This window comes from Physcomitrium patens, chromosome 8 (genome assembly GCF_059467195.1).
Source record: "Physcomitrium patens ecotype Gransden chromosome 8, ASM5946719v1, whole genome shotgun sequence".
Lineage (NCBI taxonomy): Eukaryota > Viridiplantae > Streptophyta > Bryopsida > Funariales > Funariaceae > Physcomitrium > Physcomitrium patens.
Genome location: NC_143417.1, coordinates 3,486,588 through 3,493,859, shown reverse-complemented (window position 1 = coordinate 3,493,859; position 7,272 = coordinate 3,486,588).

Genomic DNA, 7,272 nt, shown 5'->3' with positions numbered 1-7,272 from the left:
CCACTTTAAGGTGAGATATTTAGACTTTGTAGATGTTGTATTAGCATTGCTTTGTATATAGGATCAACAATAATATCCAAAGAAAAGAGATGGTTGAACATGGAGATGCAAAAAGTTATGTCTTGATTATTAGTTGGAAAAGTGATCTTTATATATTTTCACTAAAGGTACCTATAATATTATAAGTATTTTGTAAGTTGTGTCATAGAGAGAAATGTTTTAGCTAAGCCAAGTAAATATAAAAAAAAAAAAAATTAACAAATAAATATTATCTATTACCAAGTTTGAGAAGTTTAAAGCCAAAGTTCAAAGCTTTGTATGGGTTGTACTCACCCAATAAGAGTATCTTGGATATGACAAGCTCTTAGTAATTACAAAAAAGATGTGTTTTTTTTAGAGGTGACATATGTTGGCTGCTTCTTAAATCCAAATACCAAGCTTCATATATTGGTGAAGATTCAATTACGGCTAAGAATGAATGTAATATGTTATTTGTGGTGAATATCTTAACATGTGATTTTACAAAGTTTTCCTAATTTTATTTCTTCTTACAATAGTTTAGTGATTTTTGACTAGAAATTCCATATAAATGGAAAATAATTGATAAAGAATAAGATTTGTTGGACTTGTGATAGTGTGTAGAATTAGAATAGTTTAAAAAATTAATTCAATATAAAGAAGGTTTGAGAAGCAATTTGGTCTAGAATTGTTTGGCTTAGTAAATTCTCTTTAACATAAAAGATACAAGTTTTAGAGGCATTAAATTTTATGATGATATATTTAAGAGTTAATTAATAAAAATAAGATTTGAGATTTTACCTTAAGTGGCAATAAAATTGCTCCAAGAATTAAACAAGGCATCAATGAGAAAATCAACTAGTTGAAGATTAGAAAAAATAAAATAAAAAATAAAAAATTCTTATTGTGTGGATTTTTATGATTCTAAAAAATAATAGCATTTTTAGATTTTGACAATGTTGTGTAGCTCAATTATTTTTGTAGCTTGTTCTAGCAAAAGCTATAAACTTGGCATGTTAAAGTTATAATCAACTTCAATACAAGTTTTAAAATGTTGAAAATAAACAATGAATGCATTATAAATATCATAGTTGATATTTTACAATTGCAATGGCAGTAAGCCATTTATATTAATTTGAGATAGGTAGTTGAAACTACCACTTGCAAAAATGGATGCATTATAAACACTATAGCTAATTTGTGACAATTGCAATGGTAAAAAGCCATTTGGTTTACTTTTAGATAGATGGTTGAAAAAACCATTTACAAAAACAAGTGTCTTGACCAATGAAGAAGTACTCATGATAATTAAGACTTTTTATATTGGCTTTAAAACCAAGTTTGAAGAAGACTCAAAATAAAAATTTAAAAACTTTTAAAAAACAATTGTGTTATATTCTTAATGTTATAAATGACTCTAACAATACATTGTTTACATACAAGAAGATTATCTATAGATATATCTTTAAATTAGAAATATAATTCCAAGTCTTAATTACCTAAATAGATGCAAGCTAATTAGATGCAAGCTAATTAGATACTAGCTAATAATTTGACTAGATAAACTGATGTATTAACAAAAAAAATTTATCCATACTTGCTTCTTAAATAAGATGTGATTAATCTATAAATCATTATCTAAGACATACTATATATAGTTTAATTACCAATCATGTAGTATAATAAAAACAATGAAATGTTTCAATATTGGTTCCAAAATGAGACAAGAGTAATTTTCTTACAACACATTATATGTCCTATTTGGTAGGTGCTTAGTATATTAATTTGACTAGACTTTAAAGATTCTAGTCAACTATTATTTTCCTGAAACAATTTGGTTCAAATTATATATATATATATATATATATATATACTTTTTTTTAATAATATAAATTAGGCAAAAATTAATTCAATTTTTCTTTAGATTGCAATGTTTTAAAACAACATGCATAGATTAAAATTATTTTATTGTTAATTTTGAGTGTCTTAATAAAGATTTTCTACCTTTAAGTTAATTTTTCAATTTATAATTTAAATCATGTTAAAAAAACTATTAAATTGAATTCGGTTTTAAAATTTTGATAAAGCTTTTGTCATTGATATTTATAAAACAGGTTTTGAATTTGTGCTGAAATGTTTTATTTAGACATATGAGGTAGTTTGATATATTATCAAAAATACAAAATAAAATATATGATATTAAAAAAAACCTATATATATATATATATATATATATATATATAAATGTATTTATATATATGTAAATTTATTTTTAAGAAATCTTAAAACATGATTTTAAGTAATTTATAGAATAAAATCAACATACATCTATTGCATTATTTGGTTTCCAAGTGGTATTTAAAATACAAACCAATGAGCTATCATTAAGAATCATTTATTTATTGTAGTTTTTTTAATATATATCTAATTTAGAATCTCTAACATCATAATATCCAAGTCAATCATTTGCAATAAATTTAAGCTACTACGGTTATATTTGTATATATTTTTTGAATAACAAATAAACATTGGATATACAAAATACTAAAAAAATAATTGAAACTTTGGATAGCACTTAAAGATAAATATTTATAGTATTATATAATTAATAATATCTTGTGATTCTTTAATAGAGCCAAATCATATAAAAATTTATTTTAAAAAACCAATGTATGTGTGTATGTATGTTTGTATGTATTTATACATATATTTATGTACACACACACACACACACACATATATATATATATATATATAGAGAGAGAGAGAGAGAGATATATATATAGAGAGAGAGAGAGAATTTCTTTTCATTAGATAAGTTTTAATGCTTTTAAGTATTTTGCAATAACAAAAATATGTACCACAACAACGTTAACATGTTCTTTAAGCACATTACAACTTTTTTGCAACTTGCCATTTTTGTTAAAACAAGACTTTAGAGCATATATCTAGAGATTTTTAGTGGCCACAAGTGTGAAAGGTGGTAGAAGACTTTTTTTAGTCATTTGACATTTGTTTAAGATTTAATACTTCTGATTGTTAATTCTAAGGACTTCTCTAACCATTATTTATATTTAATCAATTCTAATCTTCCATTTCTATGGATTTTACTATAGAGCTTCTTTGTTCAAGTTTATATGACTCCATATTCATACTTGTAGATCACTTCACCAAAATGGCACTTTTTGTACCATGTATAAAATCTATTTCAGGTGAAGAAACAACTAAGCTTTTCATTGATAATATCTAGTGCTATTATTGATTGCTAAAAGATATTATATTGCATATGGAGACTCAATTTGTATAAAGATTCTAAAGAATCCTATTCAAGATTCTAAAGGTAGATATAAAGCTCTTTTTGACTTTTCATCTTCAAATTAATAGACAAATGGTATATATGAATCAAGTTCTGAAGTAGTATTTGAGGTGCACCATCAACTATCATCAAGATAATTAGACAACTCTTTTGCCATTCGCAGAGTTTACATACAACAATTTGATGCATTCTTCTACTCAATAAATACCTTTCTTTGCCAATTATAATTATCATCCACAACTTGATACTTTTGACTTTTTAAAAGTTCATAATCCTATGATAAAAGATTTAGCAAATCGTTTGTCATAGAAATATGTAATAATGAGGACATAATTAAAAAAAGCTTAAGAACAACAAAAGACCAATGCAAATATCTATCGCAAGGAGTAACCATAATTCAATATAGGTGACAATGTATAATTATTTCATTGCAATATCAAGACTACTTGTCTTTGTGACAAGTTGGACTATTATAGACTTAGATCTTTTTCTATTAGTGAATAAGTCAATCCTGTTGCTTATTAATTATATCTACCAGCGTCTATGAAGATCTATCCTACATTTTACATATCCTTTCTTGAGCCATATAAGACAATGAATATCTTGGAAAGAAGACAAATGCCACATCGTCTTGTAGAAATAAATAATAATCAAGAGTTCAAAGTGGAAGAAGCCTTAGATTCAAGGCAACACCAAAATAAGTTGGAATATCTTATTCATTGGCATGGATATGATATTAGTGAATACACATAGGAACAAACAAAGAATATAAATAAATGCAGCAAAGAAAGTTGAAGCTTTTCATCAACAACATCTATCAAAATCAAGATGAAGAATAGCAAATCTTTACTATAAAAGAAACAAGATCAAAGAAAGATAATATTCTACCTTCTATCTTTCTTTATAGCTTTTGTATAGTGAAGAAGATGGAAAATTAATAACCAGCAGATTCAACTCAAGAGATTTGATTTGCCAACTTATCAAATGAAACATTACAATTGTCACAATCTTTAAGATGACAAAATCGAGATGAAGATCCTCAAAAATGACATGTCCTTCCTCAAATACATGGTGAAATAGAATGTACTTGGTATCACGACTTTGAAAGAAACTCTTGATGTTTGATGATTTTATTAGAGGTAGAATCAATTCTTGATATTATTCTAAATATTTTATTTAAAAGGAGTTATAAAGACATCAACAATAACTAAATAATAGGGTGGTCTTCTTATCATAGTAGGGACATTATTAATGGCTGAGACGGCCTATCAATCATCTTCAAAGAGAACAAAGATCGGAGTATGTAGCAAATACAATTTATTGTATCTTAGATTTCCTCGACATATAAAGACTACTCCTTGTGGAACTCAATCCTAAAAGGGGGGATAATGTCATGGATATAAATAGGTTTTCTAATAAATATCTATATGATTAGGTAGGAATAGATAAAAGTAGATAAAAGTTGGTTTATTTCATAAGACCTTTTAGAGAAGCTTCCTAAAAACTTCATAAATGCTACTTGATTTTACATGTGTTTATAATTGATTGGTAGATTAGAAACTTGATCAACAAATTAACCACGTATTGATAGCTTGTGAAACAAGTTAACTATATAGTGTACATATAGAAAATTTACCTTACAAGTTAAGATATGAGTCTTACAAAGTCAACATGTTTTGAAGGTCCTATAGGACATTACTACATAGCTCTTAGTTAAGAATATATATAGAAATAAGAGTGAAGTCTTCTTCACTCTTGTCAATGCCTTTCTAGTCCTTAGTCTTGTTTCAAGACTTTCTAGTCTTTTAATTTTTGGCAATAGCCATTTTAGTTTAATGTTATATCATCTTTGAATGAATTTCTAATTTTTTTTAGACTTACAAGAGTATATTGAGGATTTTCTTTCTTAAAGATTCATATCCTTGATACATATATAAATTTAATATTACAAAAAAGATGTGTGACATATTAGCTAAGTTCTATAAATCCTCAAGAATTATTACTAAGATATTTTTAAAGAAGAAATTTTATAATCTTGAATATGTAGATGGAAAATCTATGGAGATTTTTTTGGAGAAAGTTTTTATTTTAGGAATCAATATATTGAAGCAAATAGTAAAATAAACAAACAAAGCATGGCATTTTTTATATTTATTATATTACCGAAACCTTAGGATCCACTTATTCAGTGAATTGCATTAAGAAAAAGAAAAGAGATCAGGAAAGAGGTAGTATAATATATTTTCTTTGAGGAAGAGATATAAAAGAAGGAAAAGACTTGTTGTTCATTTTTTGCTTTAATACTGCATGCAAGAAGAAAGTAAGTCTTAAAGAAGCACCATCCACAACAAAAACAAAAGCTTAAAATTGATAAATCTAGAAGTACTTGTAGGACTTGTCGACAGAAAGAACATTAGCAAGATCATAGAGAATGTCTTAAAAAGAATATTAGTAGTATAGCAGATGCTAAAAAAAAATTGTTTTTTTAGCTCAAAAGGCATCATTTAATTTTCAAAATTATGATTGCATCATTATCTAAATTATTGCATTATGTATGCATTGATATTACAGTAGATGTACACATCTAAAGAGATAGGAGTAAGCTTCTCAATTTTGATGAAAATGTGACTATCTAATTCCAAGGCTATGATGGTGGCATTAGCAAATCATAAAGCTAATATGAGATGCATCTCACGGTTTTAGATCCTATAAGAAAATACATTCTTGTGGTTATGAAGGATGTCTAGTGGATTCTTAGAGTGCATGATATTTTATTATTAGATGCAACGTTATGCAAGAAAGTTTACAAATTTAACTTGGATGTCAATGAAATCAATTAGATTCTATGTTTAGATGACTTATTCATACGAGGCATGTTAGCAAGTGAAGCTTATTTTATGCCTTGTAAAATTAAAAAAATTGCTACGATTTCTAGTTCATTTATTTTGAATCATGCACTTATTAAATGGCATCAAGCATTAGTACATACTTCAATGTATATAATAAAGAAGGCAAAGTATATGAATTATGTTGAAGGATAAAATGTCAAAAAAAAGAATGATAAAATACCTATATATAAGTCATGTATTGTTAGCAAGGTCTATAGGCAACCTTTTTCATAAAAGTATAAGCATGCCAATGGTATTTTAGATGTAATATTATCTAATCTTGGTTATTTTGATACAACTAGCTTTGGTGGCACTAAATAATTAGCTTTGTGGATTGATGAATATTTTGGCTATTATAGCCTTTCATTTCTCCAAACTAAAGACCAAATACATGTTGTTTGTAGAACTTGGAAATTAAAGGCACAAAAAAGAAATAAAAAGAAAATAAAAACTTTTTTGATTAATTAAGGTATTTAATTTTTGAATATTAAGTTTGGTTCTCTTTTCAAAGCTCAAGGTATTTGATCATGAAATTGTAGATATGGCAAAATTTATGATGCAAACTATTTTTGAAAGAATACAAATACTTTTAAATGATGCCAAGTTGGATCATCTATATTTGGTATTTGCAGTAAGATTTATGACATGAATTTGCAATTGCCTTCTCCTTGCAAGACTCAATGGTAAGATATTACATTAAGTTTTTTACAATGAAAAATCTTCTCTTTCAAAATGTTCATTGCTTTGATTTTCTTTCTTGGTATTACATATCAAAGGAAAAATGTCAAAAGCTTGATGCAAAGGTAAGAAAGGGTATTGTTTTTGGATATTCATAAGTGACAAAAAGATATGAAATTCTTCTCTTTAAAAATAAGAAAGTGATTCTTACTTGAAATATGATTTTTTTCAATAACAAAGATGAATTACTTGGTAAGCCACTAATTTTTAAAGAAAAAATTACAATAGATATAAATCATAGAAATAATCTTAATATATTAGATTTTTAGTATCTAAATGAATTAAAAATATCTCAACCTCAAGCCTCAAGAT